Below are 19,990 nucleotides of genomic sequence, written 5' to 3' on the forward strand. Positions count from 1 at the left end.
AAAAAAAAACCGTACAATTACAGATTGGCATGAGTCTTGATAAGAAAGCACAGTGCTTAAAAAGAATTGAAGATTTCCTAATTTGGTAGGCCAAAGTGTCTGGGGCTAACTTCTCCGAGGAAATTACACTTCAGTCAAGACCTAAAGGATAAACAAAACCTGCTGAGCAGAAGGAGAGCAAGAAATAGCATGACGAATGGAAGAGGCAGACCGTGTGAAGACCCTGAGCTAACAAGGCATTTGGCAGACTAGCAGAGGGAAAGACGGGTACAACTCAAGGTGCACAAGAAAGCAACGAGGCTAAAAGAGTTGGCAACATCCCGATAATGCAGGCACAGCATTGGGTCCTTCCAGAAATGTTTTCTACATGATTACTAGCACCACACCCCCAGTGCCTGAGTTATGATAGCCTATCCAAACAAACACAGCCCCTGCCTTGTCGGTTTACAGTCTATGGGAGAGACAAGGAAAGCACTAATAATCTCACAGTTTAATAAATGATTGCAAGTATATGTGAGCTAGTCTGGAGACAGAAAAGGAGGTCAGGAGATGTGTTACGGGTTAAGTTGTGTCACCCTAACAGTTATGGTGCAGTCCTAACTACCAGTTCTTGTGAATAGGACTAAATTCAGAAATGAGGTTTCTGTACATGTTATAAAAGGAAGAATGAGGTCATTTACACCCTACCTGACATATATCCTTATAAAAATAGAAGGGACACTACACAGAGACAGGAGGGCGGAACTCCATGTACTGTGGAAACAGAGATTAAAGTGCTTCATCTGAAAGCTAGAGGATGTCAAAGATCACTGGGAAGCGTCCATAATCTCGGAAGAGATAAGGGAGGATTTGTCCCTGTCTTGATTCTGATTTCCAAAACTGCAAGAAATAAATTTGTGTTATTTTAAGCCATGCAGTTTGCAGTGTTTTGTTAATGCAACCTTAGCAGGCCAGTATAAAAGATTTCCTCAAAGAAATGGGGTTTGAATAAATTCTGTATTTCCAACAGGAAACAGTGGGGATTTATTTGCCCAACAGATATTGGGATGTCCTGACCAGAGGACTTAAGCATTTTTCTTAGCCCTTTTCCAGTTTTTCAAAGTCTGGAGACATCACAAAGATATCCTAAAGTCCAGCTTCTCTTAAAAGATACGTAATCATGAGCTAAAGGTAAGTTCCTCCTCCAAAAGCACATGTGTTCTCAGGTTGCACTACCTGGTTCCTATACCTGGCCCGCTACATTCCTCACATTTCCTGCCTGGCATCTGTGGCCCAAGAAATGCATGAACAAGGTCTAAGATTTTAGGCAGAAAAAGTTTAAACAAGAAATCTCTGCAAATGTCCCCTGGAGCCTCAGTAAATGACATTGATTGTCACTCACCCTCCAGAGCCCTGGCCACTTGCCTGTGTCAGTAGCAGAGGAGGGGATGAAACCTATCCCGCTATCTTTAATTAAATCGCCACTCCTCAGACATCCCCTTGGTCTGCGACTTATTACCATACCCTGGATCTCTTGCCCTTGCTGCTGAATTCCAATGTGATGGATCTTGAGTCCCCTGTGTGTTCCACAACTTGCTCTTTAAGTGGAAACGTTTACATTTTGATTGCCTAATATGTTTCTATCATTTTTCATCCACCAAGATGTCAGGACCCTGTACAGAACTTGATAAAGTAAACTAGTCTAGACCGCAGATCTTTCATCCACAAGACAAAGCTCAGGTCAAACTCAATATGTCCAAGAAACTTTCCTGGGTAGAATAACATGCATATTTCTACTCACCAGGGAAACTAAGTTAGAAAATTTAGTTATGAATTTTAGCTTCACAATTTATTAGATGTTTGACCATGAGAAAATTACTTAGCCTCTCTGAGGTTTATCTGTAGAAAAGACATAAAAATAGTCTACTGTTCAAGATTACCATAATGATTAAATGAGATAATCATGCTTAGAATGCTTACCACAGAACTTAGCATATAACTAGTATACTTTAAAGTTGGCCATTGCTGTTAGCATAATTATTCATTTTGTTGCTTTTTATTGTTGATATTACTATTATTATTAAAGCAATATTCTACTATAATGCACCAAATGGGATCTAAATATCCAGTTGCATATATTGTAAGATCATAGAATGGAAAGGTTCAAGAAAAGACTTGAATAAGACTGCTATGGAGAAGTAGGAAAATTACACATCAAGTTCTATTTGAGTTAATTTCATCATGATTTGTGGTTTTCACTGGGTTTTTCTGCAGGGCATTTACTTTGCAAAGAAGCTGGAACTGTTTGGCACTAATGTGAGTCAAAAGAAAAATCAAATATCACAAAAGGGCCCTCACTGTCCACAGGGTATTTGTAGTAGCCAAGAGCTACACAAAAAGCAATGATCAATGACTTGAGCCAAAAATGCAGAAGGATGAAACTGGCATACACACGGCAACATGATAGACATCCTTCATCTGGAATGCCACCTTAGGCTGATGGTGATATAAACAAATAGCGTTTCCAAATAATAATGATCAAGTTGACAGATACTCTCCCCTAGGAATTTGCATAGCCTGTGTTCTCATTTAGTTGGGAAACAAGTAGAGATTTTTACACTTTCTTCTGTGGTTACAATTTTCCACCACCTTTTCCACCAAGAGACTGCAATTCATCCATGTAAAAGAAGCAGTTGAGTTAGCTTGTTGGATAAACTTAAACATGAACAGATCAAATGAGTCTTCTCTTTCACTTGATTAGGAACCATGCAATATTCCTGAAGGAACAACTTGCTTCATGTCACTCCTCTGATCAAGCTTCAAGAGTCCCCTGTTACTGAAAGAACAATGTCTAAATTCCTGTGATGGCTGCATGCTGCCCAGATATGAAGAAGACAAGTGTGTGTTAATGGTAGGCAATAGTTAACAGAAACTAAATTTTAAGTTTCCTATGTAGGACAAAACTTACTGCCACCCAAGGAATTAGCCAAGTCAACAACTTTGGCAACATGGTTGATTCTTCTTATAAACTCCTTCCGTGAAATAAACAAGAAGTCATTTATAAGCTATTATTACTGAAACTCCTCAATGGTTCATGGGTACAAATTCTTTGTCATCCCTTCTGCCACCCTGAGAAAAGGACTCTGATTCCCCTCTCCCTGAATGTAGGTCATTTTAGTGGCTTGCTCAACCAAATAAACAGAACCAAAATGATACTCTGTAAATTTTGAGGCTAAGTCTTCAGAACCCTTTCTCGGAACACTTTCTCTCATGAACCCTTGAGAAGCTGCATAAACAGCAACCCAGAAGATGTCATCCTGTGAGAAATCCAAACTGTGAGGAGAGGTCCTGGAGTATAAGGTGCTACTTGGAGACAGATAAAGACCATGGTGTGCTGAGGTACCAGGCACATGAGTAAAGAAGACATTTCTGAAGAAGCTGGGCATGTGAATAGCATGTCCCCTCAGATGATGCCATATGGACTCAAGACGTACTATCCAGTTGATTTTTAAATCCCAACTCATAAAATTTCAATGCAAATCAAATGGACAGGATTTAAAAAAAGAATTAAAATGAGTTATACACATGCATCAACTCCCTATGATGAATATAATCATTATGTACAGCAAACATGTACTGATACAAATAAATTTTTTTTTTAAAAAATCAAATGGTTGTTGGAAACCATTAAATTGTGGCATATTTAAAAATGCCACAATAGCTCATCTAAACAGAGAAGATAGCACACCTGATCGAAGCCATAAAATAAAGGGTAGAAATGAGTCTCAAATCCAAGCAGTATGATTCTAGGCTCTGGGTTCTTACGCATGGGCTTATGCTATGGCCTTAAGTGGAGAATCTTTGTTATTAAGGTTGAGAATGTCAGAGGCTTCCAGAGAATGACATCAGGGACCAACGTGGGCAGGGAGAAGGGGAAGGGGACCAAAAATCATTAAGAAGTTTCTGGTATGAGAAATACTTTCTCAAATTTCATTATTGAAGAAAAAACCTAAAAGCAGATGTTATTACCTCTGCCTTATTTTATAAAGCATGTTGTTTCAGAATAATGTGCCACACTTTTGATCCAAGAAGTCACCAGGTTATGTTTTAAACTCAGAAAGATTGGAGGAGACTCTGCTTTTTTCTGCAATGTTTTATAAATCTAACCAACAATGACGTTAGTGCTTGTCCATTTTAGATGATGAGTAATAAGTGTTTCTTGGATTTTTTCTGTACGTTTTTAAATTTTCAAAGTATAACAATTTTGTTTTGTTTTTGGTACCCAGTATCAAACTCAGGTCCTTGCATTTGCAAGGCAGGCAGTGGAAACTCTGAGCTAAATCCCTGGTCCATATAACAATTTTTTAAAAAAAGAAAGGCCATCATGACTTTTGCCCTGGTCAGTTGCTTACTGAGTAATTTGGGGAACTTATTTCCCCGATCTCAGTGGTGGATTTCCCATCGGGAAAGCTTCTAGGTCCACACGGTAGGCATCGGCTATAGGGAGGGCCTGAGCATGTTAAGATCAGGAGTGATTTATTCCACTGCTACCTCAAAAGACAAAAACTTTTAATTAAAAGAAGGGAGAAAAAACCTGCCAGAGACTGAGCAGGGAGCCCACACTGTCTGACAGTTTCAATTTTCACTTACAGCTTACTTTTGCGGATTGATATCTTTCCCTGTGCCTGCTGAAGAGAACCATTGACTTCCATAAATCACCTTCTAAAGTCACAGGCAATTGCTGTTTTAACCCCAACTTTGACAGAAACCTTGGCAGCAGTGATAATAACAATTACTATTCATTGATCACTTGCGGTGTGTCAGAATTTATGCAAAGTGCTTGCACCTGTAATTCCATTTAACTCTGACACTATAAAGTAGGGACTGTTAGTGTCCCTGAATTAAAAATAACTAAATTGAGTCTTGGGAAGTTAGCTTGACTCACTTAGAATCATAAGGCAAATAAGTGACAGAGTCGAGATTAGAATCTCTGTTCACATCTGAACTCAAATTCTCATATTACAGAATAACCCCCCTTGGCACAAATCCAATGCTCCATGCTTTTTACTTTTCACAATTTTATTAATTTTGATGATAGCCAAGACTGTAAGCTATGTACATGGATATTATCTGCCCACCTCTCATTTAGTAAAGACAGAAAGAGATAAACCCAGAAGAGCCAGGCAGTCAAAAAACTACAACTGTGACCATTTATATCATGCTTACTGTGAACATCACCTTTCCTGTACTACTTTAACCTGTACTACTTTAATGTCATAATAATTATTATTAGGTACCACTCATTAGTACCACTCCCATTTTAGAGATGACTGGCTTGACACACAATCAGAATGGGTACCCTAAAATGACACAACTATTAAAAGGAAGCACAGAAATATGCCCATGTTTCCTAGTCCACAGTTATCCCACTACACTCACCATACCTTATAATGTGTTTGCCCTTTCCATAAGAAAATAGAATCATTGGGCTGATGATTTAGCTCAGTGGCTCTGCCGCCTGCCTTGCGACCACAAGGCCCTGAGATCAATCCCTGGTACCACACACACACACGCACGCACGCACAATAAAATCACACTACCAGTGCATGGGTTATTAAGTTAAAGGATTGAAGATTTGATATGGAAACTCTGGGAGGTTTAGTTAATTAAAATAGTAGGTTATTGCTATCAAGATTAAAGTGCAAGGTTTAAGGAAGTACCCTCATTGAGGGAGTGCCCTTGTACCACTCTGATCAAGACAGCAGGTGCCTCTTCAACTTTTGCTACCAGGAAACCTTGCTTCCTTCTATGTATCCCTGGTTTTGGTGCATACTACTGAGGCCCTCTTTAGAATTTTGGAAACTGTTTCCTGTGGGAGCTATGATGGGAGATACACTAGAGCTTAAATACACTAGTTTTTAACATTCCTTAGCATGTAATGCGTGCACAAGAACATGGCAAAATCTAGAAAGGAGCCTTTCATTTGGTCATTCAAAACTGAATAACTGAGTGTCTCTAATTTTCCAGCATTTCTAAGGCATAGCGAAGCCTGGTCCACTCTCTACATGGGAAAGGTGGAAAAGCTGTCTCTAGCCTCCCTCATAGATCCCTATATGAAGTGTGCATGCAGATGACTAGGGCACAGAAGAACCACCTATGTCTCCGAGTCTAAAAAGACTTCAGAGAAGAGAGATGAGCTGAGCTGGGGCCTGCATGGTATCAGGGTTATTTGCTTGCAAAAAAAAAAAAACTCTAGTTAATTCAAGATAGCATAAAACAAACCATCAAAAATTACAGGAAGGATGTGGTCTTAAAAAGGGGAAAATGAGCTGCTCTGTGGACCTAGGAAGAAGGAATCAACAGGCAGCTGTTCAGAACAAAACACGAGAGAAACATAGCTCCAGTCATTTATCCATCGGGTCCCACTCTGCTTTTAAGATTCAGATTTCCAAGGAGTATCCCAATGGCTCAGCAGGTCAGGAGCCTGCTTTTTGGCCAAGGTTGGTTTAGAAAAGGGAAATCCAGAGGTTCCTATCCCTAAGGTGGGAAAAGATGCTGAGCAGACAAAACTAACAGTTGTTCATTGGGAAAATAATGTTGAAAACAAATATATTCATTTCTTAGGACACTAATACAAAGTACCACAAACCATGTCATTTAAAGCAATAGAAATTCTATTCTGCCATAGGTCTGGAGAATTTACAGCTCAAATCAAGGCTCTGGCAGGGTACGCTTCCTTCAAAGTCTTTAAGGAATATTCCTTCTTATGTTTCCTAGCTTTTGGTGGCTGCCAACAATTCTTGGGGTCCATTGCCTTGTAGACATGTCAGTCTCATCATCTGTTCCTCTGTCACCGCGTGGCTTTCTTCCCTATGGGTGTTGCCTTGCTTCTCTCTGCCTTGTAAAGTACCAGTTATTTGACTGGAGTCTGCACTACACCAGCATTACCTCATCTGCAAAGGTCCAGTTGCTAAATAAAGTTGCATTCTCAGATGCCAGCAGTTAAGATTAAAACATGTTTTTTAAAGTAATACATTCAACACACATCCAAGAAGGGAGTTGGGACTAGTAGTCCCAATAGGGAACTTCAGAAGCCTTAAAGAAAGAGAAACGCGTATGCAGTAGTCAGATGTAATGTTTAGCTGGAGAGGAGTATCACAGCATAAAGGGAGGCAGTTGACTCAGGCTGGGTCCAGATTGCAAAGCATTTTTGGTGGGCCAACTACAGCTAGACTCCATGCTATTGACAGGAGGGAGAGTATCTGTGCATTAGAGTGATCAGTCTGGCTACATGGTGGATGTGGCTGGAAGAGAATTCAGCGGAGTGTGGACATCCCAGGAGCAGTTCCAACCTCAGGCAGACTGGAAGTGTATGTGTGCAGCTGGACTTCATGACTTGCATTCAATTCCCCCAGCTCCTCCCCTGTGCCTCCTCTTGCCGAGGGTCTTTTACAACTCCCCACCCTGTCCCATTAACATGCATCTTTCATCTCCTCATTGGTAACCTAGTTTTCCAGGTTAACCCCCCTTTTATTTGTCTGCTCACATTAACCTTAAAAGTAGCATAGACTGTTGTTTCTCTAATCTAATCTTTCTGGCCATCTATTCAGTCTCTTATTCTCCAGGATTTCATACGTTGCATCTATATGAAAAATACTTGAAAGAAATGAAAGTCATAAAACAAAGGAGACAAAGAGGAAAATGTCCTTAGTGTGCATTCTGCACATCTAATCGGTCAGTCCTACTCTCTCTCTCTCTCTCTCTCTCTCTCTCTCTCTCCCACCTCTCTCAGACATTTAGACTTAGTTTCCCAAAGATACAGAGCAGTAGGTCAAGGTCAAATGAATGTACAAGTCTTAAAAATATCATACAGAGCTTTATATCAAATTCTAGAAGTGAAAGGAGCACAGAATTTAAAGACAACATCCTTCATTTTATAAGTGAGGAACCTGAGGCATGCAGAGATTTGAAAGCTTGACCCAGGTGGCTCCATGGGTTGCTTACAAAACTGATCCTGGAGTGCTAGTCGCATCTTTTATAGCAGTTACAGTTTATTTCAACCACAGTGTACCCTGCTCAGCTCCTGGAACAGCATGCTTTCTACCATTACCAAGCTGGGCCTGCCCAGGATGATGAGCAAATCACAGAATGGATGTGACATTCCTCAAGAAAGCTTCCCGAACCTACCAGGCTGGAGGAGGTCCTCTTTCTCTGTGATGGTCTCGCTCTTAAACTCTTCCAGTAAACACTCCTAGTTTCATTGGCTCTAAGTTTCACTTGCCTCAACGTGGAATAAACAAACATAAAAGTGTTGCTGTGGCCTTCTGAGTAACAAGTGAACACAATCACCTTTTGAAATCCCTTTTCTTTCGCAGAACTCACCATTCCATCTCTAAAGCAAATGAGTTGGCCTCTGACTTTTTCTGAAGTGCTCATAGATGTTATATATTTTTTCTGAAGTGCTCATAGATGTTATATAAGGGGAGAATTATTTTAACTTGAGAAACAATGAGCTAGAGTTAACTAGGCTCCTATTTTATAAGATCCCTTCTCTAAATCCTGATCATGCTAGAGTGCCCTAAAATATTTGAGGGAGTTATTGTTATTATTGGTATTAGTATAAGTAATAGCATTCTTCTCTGCTTACTTTACATGAAATTTATACATCCTTATTGCTTACTACGAACCAGAATCTATTTCAAGGTTTTTATAAGCATCAACTTATTTAATGATTTGCACAACCTAAATTATGACTGGAATATTATGACTGAGAATACTGAGGCACTGAGATGTTAAGAAATTTGTCAAAGATCTCACAGCTGGAAAGTAAAAGAGGCAGAATTCAAATGCAGGCAGGATGATCCCAAGACCATTCTTTTAACCCCTTGACAAAAATGATGACAAAACTGAAGTTATATAAAGCACACAGAGCAGGAAAAGTCATCAAAATCTCTGAAGTTCTTTGAAATTTAGTTGGAAAATTTTTGGTCACTGACTTAAGAACTGTTACATCAGCCCTGCTGATCCTCAGCTGTGCGTCTACTCCTCCACCAGCATCACTCAGCCATTGTCAAGCACCCTCAATAACTATCTGCCCTCTACCTGAGACCCCTGAGCTGCCAAAATATGAAAGACAAGACACAAATCCATGGAGGGCTGAGCACCACGATTACCTCACCTGAAAAGTTGGTTCACGCCTGCAGTGTTCTGAGGTCCTGCCATGCTTCCTGACTGATCAAAACAAGAGCCCTAAGACAGGGAAAAAATATGGCAAGAAAGCCTTGGTGAGGAAAAGGAAATGCATGCTCTCTGCCTTTCTGCTTCTGACATTTTCTGTTTGTTTTGTTTTGTTTTAGTTTTTAATTTTTAATGGGTACACATCTTCAGTACATAAGATTGCATTTTTCTTGGGAAGTTGGTATGTGTATGTAACACATCTTACTTCTTTTTTAATCCTTTTCCTCTCTACTCTCTTCACTCCTTCATCTCTCTCCTTTGTTTAATCTCATTGAGTTCATTGGTACTTTTTTTTTTGGTACCAGGGACCTTGGGCTTACAAGGCAGGTGCTGGAACCACTGAGATAAATCCCTGGCCCCCTATTGGTACATTTTAAGTATACAGTAGAGTTGCATTCATCATTGGGATCCTGTGCCTTTACATGGCAGATCATGGCTCTCATTTTTTCCCCTTACCCCCGTTCTCCTTTCACCCCCTCACCCTCCCCTATTTACAGACTTTGTTTCCATCTTTTCCTTTTCTCATATTTTTTTCTTTTCCCTTATTTCCTTTCCCCTACCCTTTCCACTTCCCCTTTAGCAATTTTCTTCCTATTTCTCACTATCAATTATACCATTTGAACCTTATTTATACTTTTAGTGTAAATAAAAATTTTTAGTTTTTTCACACCAGAGAAACTGTTCAATATTTACCCAAGCGAGTCCTATTTATTTCACTTGAGTACAGCCTCAATGTGCATCCATTTAACCATCAATGTCTCTAGTTTCTCACTCTCTATAGTTGAGTAATACTCCATTTTATAGAAAAACCACATCTTCTTTATTCCTTCTCCATTGTTGGTGGGAGTGCAGACTAGTGCACTCACTGTAGAAATCAATATGGAGCTAGCTCAAAGAACTAGGGTTAGAGGTTCTTATTTGGCCTAGCTATCCCTGCTGGGTATCTTTCCAAAAGAATTAAAAGAATCATAGCACAGTGATATATGTGCACCCATGTTTATAGAGGTACAGTTTATAATAGCCAAAACTTGGAAATAGCCCAATTCCCCATCAGTTGGATACTGGGTACAGAATATGTTCTGAGACTTGAGGCAAACTCTTCACCGTAAGCTTCTATGACAGTAAAAAAGAAAGTTACACAGTGTCAATATAAAATGGCACAGGTATACATTCCCAATCTAAAGATGATAAAGAGAAAGGTAGAATGGGATGGGACAAATGCAAGATCAAAACCCATCAGGAAAAAACATTAAGCCCAGCACCTGAAGCAGGTTTTGGTGAGATGTGTGTTCCAAAGTGCTCGAGTGACCTTGCTCCTATGACATTGCCTCTTGCAGCCCTCAAAGCCTCTCTCTTGGGTGGCTTCTATCACTTTTTGTGACATTTCTTAGCAGACATTGTATGTTTGTGGGATCTTCAGCTTTCTGAGGTCTCTGTTGCACTTTTAATTTTGCACTCACAGTTTCACACATTGCCATTGAAGGGCACACTGTCTGACCTCCCAGGCCTTGTTGTGAAGTCAGGGCGGGAGCATTCCAGACAGCACAACTCTCATATTCTGCATGGTCATAAAACCACCACCACATAGATAATGAAAAGGTCAATCCATAGCCGAAACATGAACTTGAACCATGGCTGCGGAGGCCTCCAAGTGCTTAGATGGCTGAGCACTGTGTGCTGTATCATGGGGAACAAATTCCTTAGGTAGCCTGTCTCAATCAGGAATCTCTGGGACTCTCTTCTCAAAGCAAATTCTTCCAAAGAAGTTTACTTTTTCCCTTTTAAAACTCTGAGCCTGGGAAGGGTAAGGTATTGGGATTCCTGAGATGCCCTCAAGTAATCTTTTCTGCTGTCCTGATACAAAGTACTTGGCTTTTTAAAATGGTAATCTTTTAATCAAATACATTCTTCATGGCCTGAACTATGTAGGACCTTTCTTCTATTGAAGTTGCACACATTTTACATTTTTTGATTCTAATATTTACTCCTGATTTTAACTGCAGATCTACCTGAAAGCAACTAGCAATACTCATGCCACAGTCTCAACAATGGAATACCTTAAAAATTCCTACACAGATTAATTATTCTACTTTTCTTAAACTTTGTCTCCAGCAAAGTTTCTGGAGATAAGCAAAAAAGAGATTTTTTTTTTTTTTTTTTTTTTTTTTTTTTTTTTTTTTTTTTGCCAAAGTGTAAGACACATGGTCTTGAATACAATTAACCAGTGAAGTCCATGTTTCCAAATGAAACTTCCTGAGTCTGGACTTGCTGTCTTGATGTCTGCGAGCATTCTGGTCTTCAGAGCTCTTACTAGAATCTGCCACTGAGTGCAGGTTACATCAGCGTTCTATGGCTTCTCTAGATGGCATCTCCAGACATTTGCAAACTCCACCCACTGATCAGTCCCAAAGGCTTGTAAACCACAGGGTTGTGTACTCTTACAGCAGCTCTACTTCTATGATACTAAAATTTGTGGGGTTTTTTTGTACTAGGGATCGAACTAGGGACCTTACACTTGTGAAGCAGGTGGCGGCAACACTGAGCTAAATCTCCAGCCCTAAAATTTGTTTTAGTAACTTTCCTTGTCTCTTCAGGACAATACCTGACCTAAATAACTTAATAGACACATGCTTTATTTTGGTTCATGGCTTCTAGAGGTTTTGATATATAGTCATCTGGTCCCAAAGCTGATCTGTTGGGGGAAATTTCAAGGCAGGCCAGTGTTTAGGCTGCAACACAAGTACTGGTTCCTACATTTAGCCAGATTTTTAGTGAAAAGAGGAGACAGAAAGAAGATCAGACATTTCTGAAAAACTCAGATTTTGCCCATAAAATAAACCACATGTAAAGTTAGGACCAAAACATGCGTGGTTGTTGAAGAGATTAGTCCCATTAAAAAGAAGCCAAATACTTTGTACAGGAAGAAGAATAATGTTTCAAGGTGACCTTAAGAATCAACAGGTTTAAATTTGTAAAAGTGTAAGCATTTCATCTGAGAAGAGAGGCCCTAGGACCCCTGCTCAAGAAGGGCCTCCTTGGAAATTGATTCCTCAGGTTTCATCTCATTATGCTAGTCATCCAGGAACTGCTGAAGTTATGGTCCAAAAGTGGCTGGCTACTACCTACACCATTGATAGACCTTGGGATTTTCTATATGATGCTTGTTTTGAGGTATGAAGGATATACAAGTTTTGGAGTCAGGGACAATTCCACCTAGATTGCAAAGAGAGCCTGGGAGACCAGTCCAAAAGACTCTCAGAGGAGGTTGTGTGAATCAGTGGGAATAAAGCTGAAAGTTCAGTGGAGATGCCAGAAAGGTACAGAAGCCATGAAGCTGCAATGTCTGTGGAAAAAGATGTTCAAGAAAGGAGCAGAACCTGCCCAAGGGAGAGGCTATGTAGGTTGCAACCAGCAAGGACATAGGGAATGCATTGCCCAAGCCCCCTGAAATGCACATCTTAGCACTCTGTGACAGATGCTGGGCATGGATCTACAGGAGTTAATGTTAATTCTATTGGCCTTTTATCTTGCTTTGGTCCTACGTGTGTGTGTGTGTGTGTGTGTGTGTGTGTTTGTTTTTGGTTTTTTGAGATAGGGTCTCACTCTGTTGTTGAGACTGACCTGGAACTCACTATGTAGTCCAGGCTGGTCTCGAACTCACAGCGATCCTCCTGCCTCAGCTTCCCGAGTGCTGGGATTACAGGCATGCGCCACCACACCCAGCAGGTCCTACTTTTTCTATTATTCTCTTTTGTAATAGGAGTGTTTATCCTATATCATTATATATTGGGAATATATAACTTGCTTTGCTTTTAAATTTTGTTTAGTTGATAGCTAAGAATTTATGGGTCTCAGAGGAAACTCTGACTTGGATTTTTGAGAAATGCTGAAAATATTGAGGCTTTGGGCAAGGGATTATTATTGCATGGGGGGGTAGGCAGGATTATTGTACCAGGCTAAGGCAGAATTGTTAGTTTTCTATTATGCTTATTTAGAGATTAAGCATGGTTTAAGATTTGTTTGAAGTTACATTGACAAGGGTTGAATTGTGACAGTTAAGTTTAAAAGTCAATGTGACTGGTTTGGAACTTGTCTAGGAAATTAGTAAAGCACACTTCTGGATGTATCTAGGTGGACTACAGAAGTGTGACCTTAGGTACTTTATCTGGTCTCTAGTCTCTCTCTCTCTGGTTCTGTTCCCCTGACCTGCTTTTCAACCACCATGAACTAAGGATATTTTCCCATCATTATGTTCATACCTTGGAGCCAACTGGCCATGGACTGAATCCTCTGAAATCATGAACCAAATGAAACTTCTCTTCCTTTGAGTTGTGAGGGTCAGGTACCGTATCCCAGTAATGGAAAAGCTGACCAATACAAAGAGTTTAAGAATAAATGATTATGCATCGATGAATGCATAAAAACCTAAATGAATGAATACATAAATTCATCTAGATCAAGGTTTTAGTCCCCACTGGGAAGAAAACCATGAGGAAGTTATACTTGAAGGTGACCGTACTCATGGGTATCGGGGTTTGTATTCATTTTGTATGTTTTCTATTCCTGTCCTTCGATTAACAGAGAACAAGAAATTCACATCAGTGAGGACCATCACCAGATGAAACAGAAAGCTTCCCTCAGTAGGGCAAGGCTCAGGTGCAGGTAACATGTTTTCATTGTTTCCCATGTTATGAAGTTCTTTTCAGACTTATTATCTCATTACTCCTCAAGACAGCTGACTGTAGTAGTATGCCAAGGGTCATAGAAAGAAAAAGTCAGCCCATAACCATTTGGATCCTGTGTACAGAGTCAGGCTTGGGATCCAAGCTATCCCATTTCTTTCTGTCTGTGTTGGAGACTGGGATGAGGGATACAGTAAATCAGATGGGTACTTTCTACACCGCTAAACAAAAAAAGGAAAGAAAACAGCTTGTAATTTTCCAGAAAAGAATCTGAAAACATTTGGTGTTACTATGCTGGGACCCTGTGGGCTTGGGAAAGATTAAAGCACAGTTCCTCGGACTGAGCTCATTTCTCACAATGTCTCATTAGGGGTGGCCGTCACCGCCTGTGGCAGTGAGCTAGCCTATCATCCACTCACACCTCCTGTCTTAGTTACTTCTCTCTTGTTGCTGAGATGAAATACCTGATCCAAAGTTAAAGGGGGAACGGTTTAGTTAGCTCACAGTTTGTAGAGGTTTCAGTCCATAATCGGCTGGCTCCAAGGCAGGGTGGCTTGGCAGAGGAGTAATAACACAGAGAAGACACAGTTTGTGGTGAGCAAAAGACAGCAGCAGCAACAAAGGGGAAAGACAAGCCTCTTTCTGTTCCTTATATTGTGTCGAGGCTACTGGGATTAGGGCCCTGCCAAGCCTATCAGTGAGTTGGTTTAGTAATCACACACCCTTAATCCTGTTATCACACACTCTAGATTCAGCCATCTCTGACTGCATGAAGCTTTGAGGGGACATCTAGACCCAAACCGTAACATCTGTTCACAGGTGACATCCCCACTATCTGCTCCATCTCACATCAGATGTCAATTTCTTGGAGACAAATGGTGAGTCTATTTCCAAGAGGCTGCACATTTTGTTTAACCAATATTTATTGAGCATGTTAATGTGTGTATCCCTATGAGATAGATGCTTTGGGGAAGAAGAAAATGAACAACCCTACAATATCATAAGTATAATATTAGATACTCTATATACACTTATCTTAGTTGTCACATTATCATTTTTATGATTAAAGGATGCCGGCTATTGGCTACTTATGCTATGATAAAATTCATTCACCAAGCAATTTGTATTTTTATACAGTGATGGTAATGATGATGATGCGGAGGAGGACGATGAAAATGATGACTGCACAGCTTTGAAACTATTACCCCAATTTCCATGCCCACCCAGAATCCCCAGATATGATATTCTTTTTAGAAATAGGGTTTTAGGGGCTAGGGATTTAGCTCAGTGGAACTGCACCTGCCTTGAAAATGCAAGGTTCTGAATTCAATCCCTGGCACTGGAAAAAGAATCAGAAATAGGGTTATAATAGTTGAAATCAAGCTAATATAAAATCTTACTGGAGCAGAATGAGCCCTAATCCAATGACAGCCAGGGCAATCTTGACAGATCCACAGGGAGAAGAATAAACACAGAGACACACACAGAGAACCCAAAGAAAGACAGAAATAGAGATAGAAGTGATGTATCTATAAGCCTCAAGCACTAAGAACTGGTATAAAGTGAGAGGACCTTGGCAGAGGTAGGGAAAGGCTCTTCCCCAGAATCTTTAAAGGGAACAGACCCATGCTCTAATCTTCATTTTGTATCTCTAGCTTTCAGAACTATAAGACAACTGATTTGTTTTTTGATTTTTGTTTTTCGTTTTTGGTACCGGGGATTGAACTCGGGTCCTTGTGCTTGCAAGGCAGGCCACCGAACCGCTGAGCTGATTTGTTTTTCAATAAGCTACCTAGTTTGTGGTACTAGGACATAGTAGCTGAGGAAATTAATACAAGGATGTTTAGTTTTCCATTCTTGAGATCTTTCTACATAGCATGGCATAAGAATTTCTCATCACTATTATTTATTTTGTTCACTGTATAAAATCAAAGTTTAGTTATCCCACCTTCTGTGGTGGATGCATAAACACACAAAGAGGAAGTCAGACTGATTTCTCTTCATCAGCAATTCTCTTCTACTAATGTAGTATTTATTTTAAGTAGATTCTTCATGTGGAGGAGTTAAGAGTGGGCCTCTACCCAGCCAAGCTACCTACCATCTCAGCTCTACCCAAGGACATAGAAACACCATAGATCTTCAGTAAAGCTCATAAGTGCCTTAGTTTCCCAGAAGAGTCACCCAGAGCAAGTTGTTAAATTTCTTTGAACCTCAATTCCTTCACATGTCAAGTGATGATAACAGTATCTATCTTACAGTGCTACATAACAATTAGTGAAATAACATATATGCCGTTTATGACATGATGCAATATAAGGTAATTATTATTGTCCATATTATGACTCAATTTAAAACGTATCTGATGTTGGTCATGTTGACTTCTTGATGTTCCAGTTTTGTCGGTTATATTTACTACTGAAATCTCTGAAATGCCTTTGTTCCTCATCTTGCCATACAGCAATCCTACACATAATCTAAAGCTAAGTTCAAAAGCTTCTTCCATGGAGCCTCCCTGAGCCCCTCAGGGGAAAATGGGCCCTTCCGCTGTGACCAGGCAGGTCATTTATAAATATCCTCCATAAACGGCACCTACACTGCCTGATGTGTGTTACTGTCTTAGTTTGAATTCAATGTCTCAGCACAAGGGAATTTCCAGAGTTTATTGAAACTCTCTCGCACATCCCCTGCATTCCTGTGTGTTCTATTTATTTCTCCTTGTCAACTCAGAGTTTCCATTGCTTTCCTCAAGATTCTATTCAACATCGGTTCCCTTCATACAACAAGAGACAGCATCATATACTGTACAACATTCAACTATCTTCCTCCATCCTCTTAACTTTTCTCATGGAAGTCTTTGAGCCAAATCAGAATACACAGTGCTGTAGTTTTACTATATCTTCCAAAATTTGTGCTGCACTTTAGTCGCCACTGTGATAGTATTAAGATCTATTATTAAAGCTGTGATTATTTAATAGGAGACCACCCCCATAAATGAAATAAGGCCATTGTCATCCTATGAGTTAGTTATAAAATGAGACAGTTTAACTCCTTTTCCTCTCCTTTCCATTTGTTATGGTTTATAGCTAGGTGCCTCCCCAAAGTTCATGCGCTCACAGGTGGGGCTTTCAGAAGATGAATGGATCAGAGGGGTGTGATATTGAAAGGCAAAGCCTGGTCCAAGGAGATGAGTCACTGTGGGGATGCCTGTAGGTTCTACATCCCTTCGCTTTTCTTTTTTTCTTTTTTTCCTCATTGAGTTTACTGGTGCATTTGAGGTATACAGTACAGTTCCATTCATTATTGGGATCTTGTACCTTTCCATGACAGGTCTTGGTTCTCATTTTTTCCCTTGTCCCTGCTCTCCCATCACCCCTCCTCTCTCCCCCTTTACAAACACTTCATTTCCATTTTTTCATTTTCTCATATTTTTTTCTTTTCCCTTATTAGCTTTCCTTTTTGATCTCTCTCCTTCCCTGCCTCCCTCCGTCTCTCTTTTTGCTTCTTGCTGCCATGCCGTAAGCTGTTTCTCCACTCCTATGCCCATCTGCCATGTTGCTCTCCCTTGGAGCCAGCGAACTATGAACTGAAACTTCTACAAAATATGAGCCAAGATAAACCTGTCCTCCTTATAGTTGTGGATGTTGGGTATTGTGGCTCTGCAATGAGAAGAACCTAAGACACAATTCAAAGCCTTCTCTCATGTTATGATGCAAGTAGAAGGCCCTCACCAGAGGCCACTCCTTGCCCAAAGTCTTCCCAGCCTCTGGAATCATAACCCAAATAAGCTTCTATTGTTTATAATTTAGCCAGTCTGAATAATGCTGTTATAGCACCAGATAACTGATGAGGATACTTTGCTTCTATCTGGCCAGATTTATCAAACATTCCCCTAAATAATTTTTGCTGTGCCCTAAGAGAAAATTACCTACCAATTACTAAGATTTATTTTCAAATTTATTATAATGCATTGTTTTCCAAATACCATTGAAGGTCTTTTACATGCATCTGTTTCTGCCCTTTATAGGTGGTGCAAGTAAATAACTTGTCTAACATCACATAGCCCAATGGAAGGCAGAGCCAGGAATCCAATCCAGACTTAACCATAATGCCATGATTCTAAAGAACATACATTCATTCTCCTTTCAGTTATTCACTATCCTTTCCCAACCTTATCCCAGGGTGACTGTGCTAGTGACCCTTTCACTGTGCTTACACTAGTCAGCTGGACAAGCACCAGCAGCTGAATGACTAAACAAAACACACTTCTCATCTGTGGGTTGTGAACAAACATGTCTGTTACATTGAAAGCTTGTGATCTACTGAAATCTGACTACTAGAAAGTGCAAACGCTAAAGTTGTGTATGACACAGGCCTGCCTTCAAAGAGCACAATATCTTGGAAAGGAGATAAGCTATTTAGAAAAAAATCATATTGCAAAATAAGATCTGTGTTGGCCTTAAAATTAGGAGTGTACTGGATTACATATACTGGTTGCTGGTTGCACAGCTCTGGAAATAAATTTAAAATTCATTAAATCATATATTTGAATGTGATAATTATAAAATTACTGAATTTTATGGCATATAAATCATATGCCTTCAAACAATAGGTTGGAGAAAATGAAAGGAGACAGTGACATGTAAGTTGCTAGGCACCAAGTCTGTTTCATCCATTAGGTCCTATAAGCAATTCGATACTAAACACACACATAAATGCAGTCTCCAAAATAAAAGTTGGTAGTTTAATTAACTATCTCAAAAATATAGCACTATGTCAACTATGTAAACTGTAGCTCTATCTTATCAATTTTTAAGGAAACATACACTATCTATTCATATCCTTAAAGGTATTTTCTTACAAGTCCTTCCCAAACTAAATACATTTGAAATCAATGAACCTTACAGTGATTTTAATTATTCTTTTTTATTGAGTTAATTGATACTTTTTGGGTATACAGTACAGTTACATTTTCACTGGGATCTTGTACTATTACTTGATGTATCTTGGTTCTTATTTTTCCCCATACCCCTGCCCACCCTTCACCCCCTCAACCCTAGCCTATTTACAAAGACTGTTTCTACTTTTTTCTTTTCTCACATTTTTTATTTTCCCTTATTTCCTATCCCCTATCCTTCCCACTTCCCCTACTCTTTTAGCCCTTTTCTTCCTATTTGACATTATCAACTATCCAATTTGAACCTTATTTACACTTTTAGTTTTTTACAACAGAGAAACTATTTGGTATTTACTCAAATATGTCCTATTTATTTCACTTAAGAATATGGCCTCAATGGGCATCCATTTAGCTATAAATGACTCTAGCTTCTCATTATTTATGGCTGAGTAGTATTCCATTCTATAGAAAAACTACATCTTCTTTATCCAGTATCTAGTTGATGGGCAATTGTGCTGTTTCCAAGTTTTAGCTGTTACAAACTGTGCCACTATAAACATGGGTGTGCATATATCACTGTGGTATGATTCTTTGAATTCTTTTAGAAAGATACCCAGCAGAGGGATAGCTGGGTCAAATGGAACCATGAATCCTAGTTCTTTGAGGTATCTCCATACTGATTTCCACAGTGGGTGCACCAGTCTGCATTTCCACCAACAATGGAGGAGGATTCCTTTCTCCCACAACCTCATCAGAATTTGTTATTGGTTGATTTCTTCATATCAGCCACACTTTCTTGAGTGAGGTGGAATCACAGTAATGTTTCTGTCTGCATCTCTCAAATGACCAGTGATGCTAAACATTTTTTCATATATTTATTTGCAGCTTTTACTTCTTGCCTGAGAAATGTCTGTTCCTTTTGGATGGCCCATTTTTGAATAGGGTCTTTATATTTCGGTGTCGGATTTTTTGAGTTCTTTATATATTCTAGATAGTAGACCTTTGTCTGAGGAATATCTGCTAAAATTTTTTTTCCCAAATTATAGGTTGTCCCTTAGTTCTATTGGTGGTTTCTGTTGCAGTACAGAAGCTTTTTAAAAAGATGAGATCCCAGTTGTTATTCTTTGTGCTAGTTCCCAGGCTACTGAGGATTTGTTCATAAAATCTTTTCCTATGCCAAAGTCTTCAAGAGTTCTAC

The sequence above is a fragment of the Fukomys damarensis genome, unplaced genomic scaffold, assembly GCF_012274545.1.
Source record: "Fukomys damarensis isolate Sample0158 unplaced genomic scaffold, DMR_v1.0_HiC HiC_scaffold_36, whole genome shotgun sequence".
Classification (NCBI taxonomy): Eukaryota; Metazoa; Chordata; class Mammalia; order Rodentia; family Bathyergidae; genus Fukomys; species Fukomys damarensis.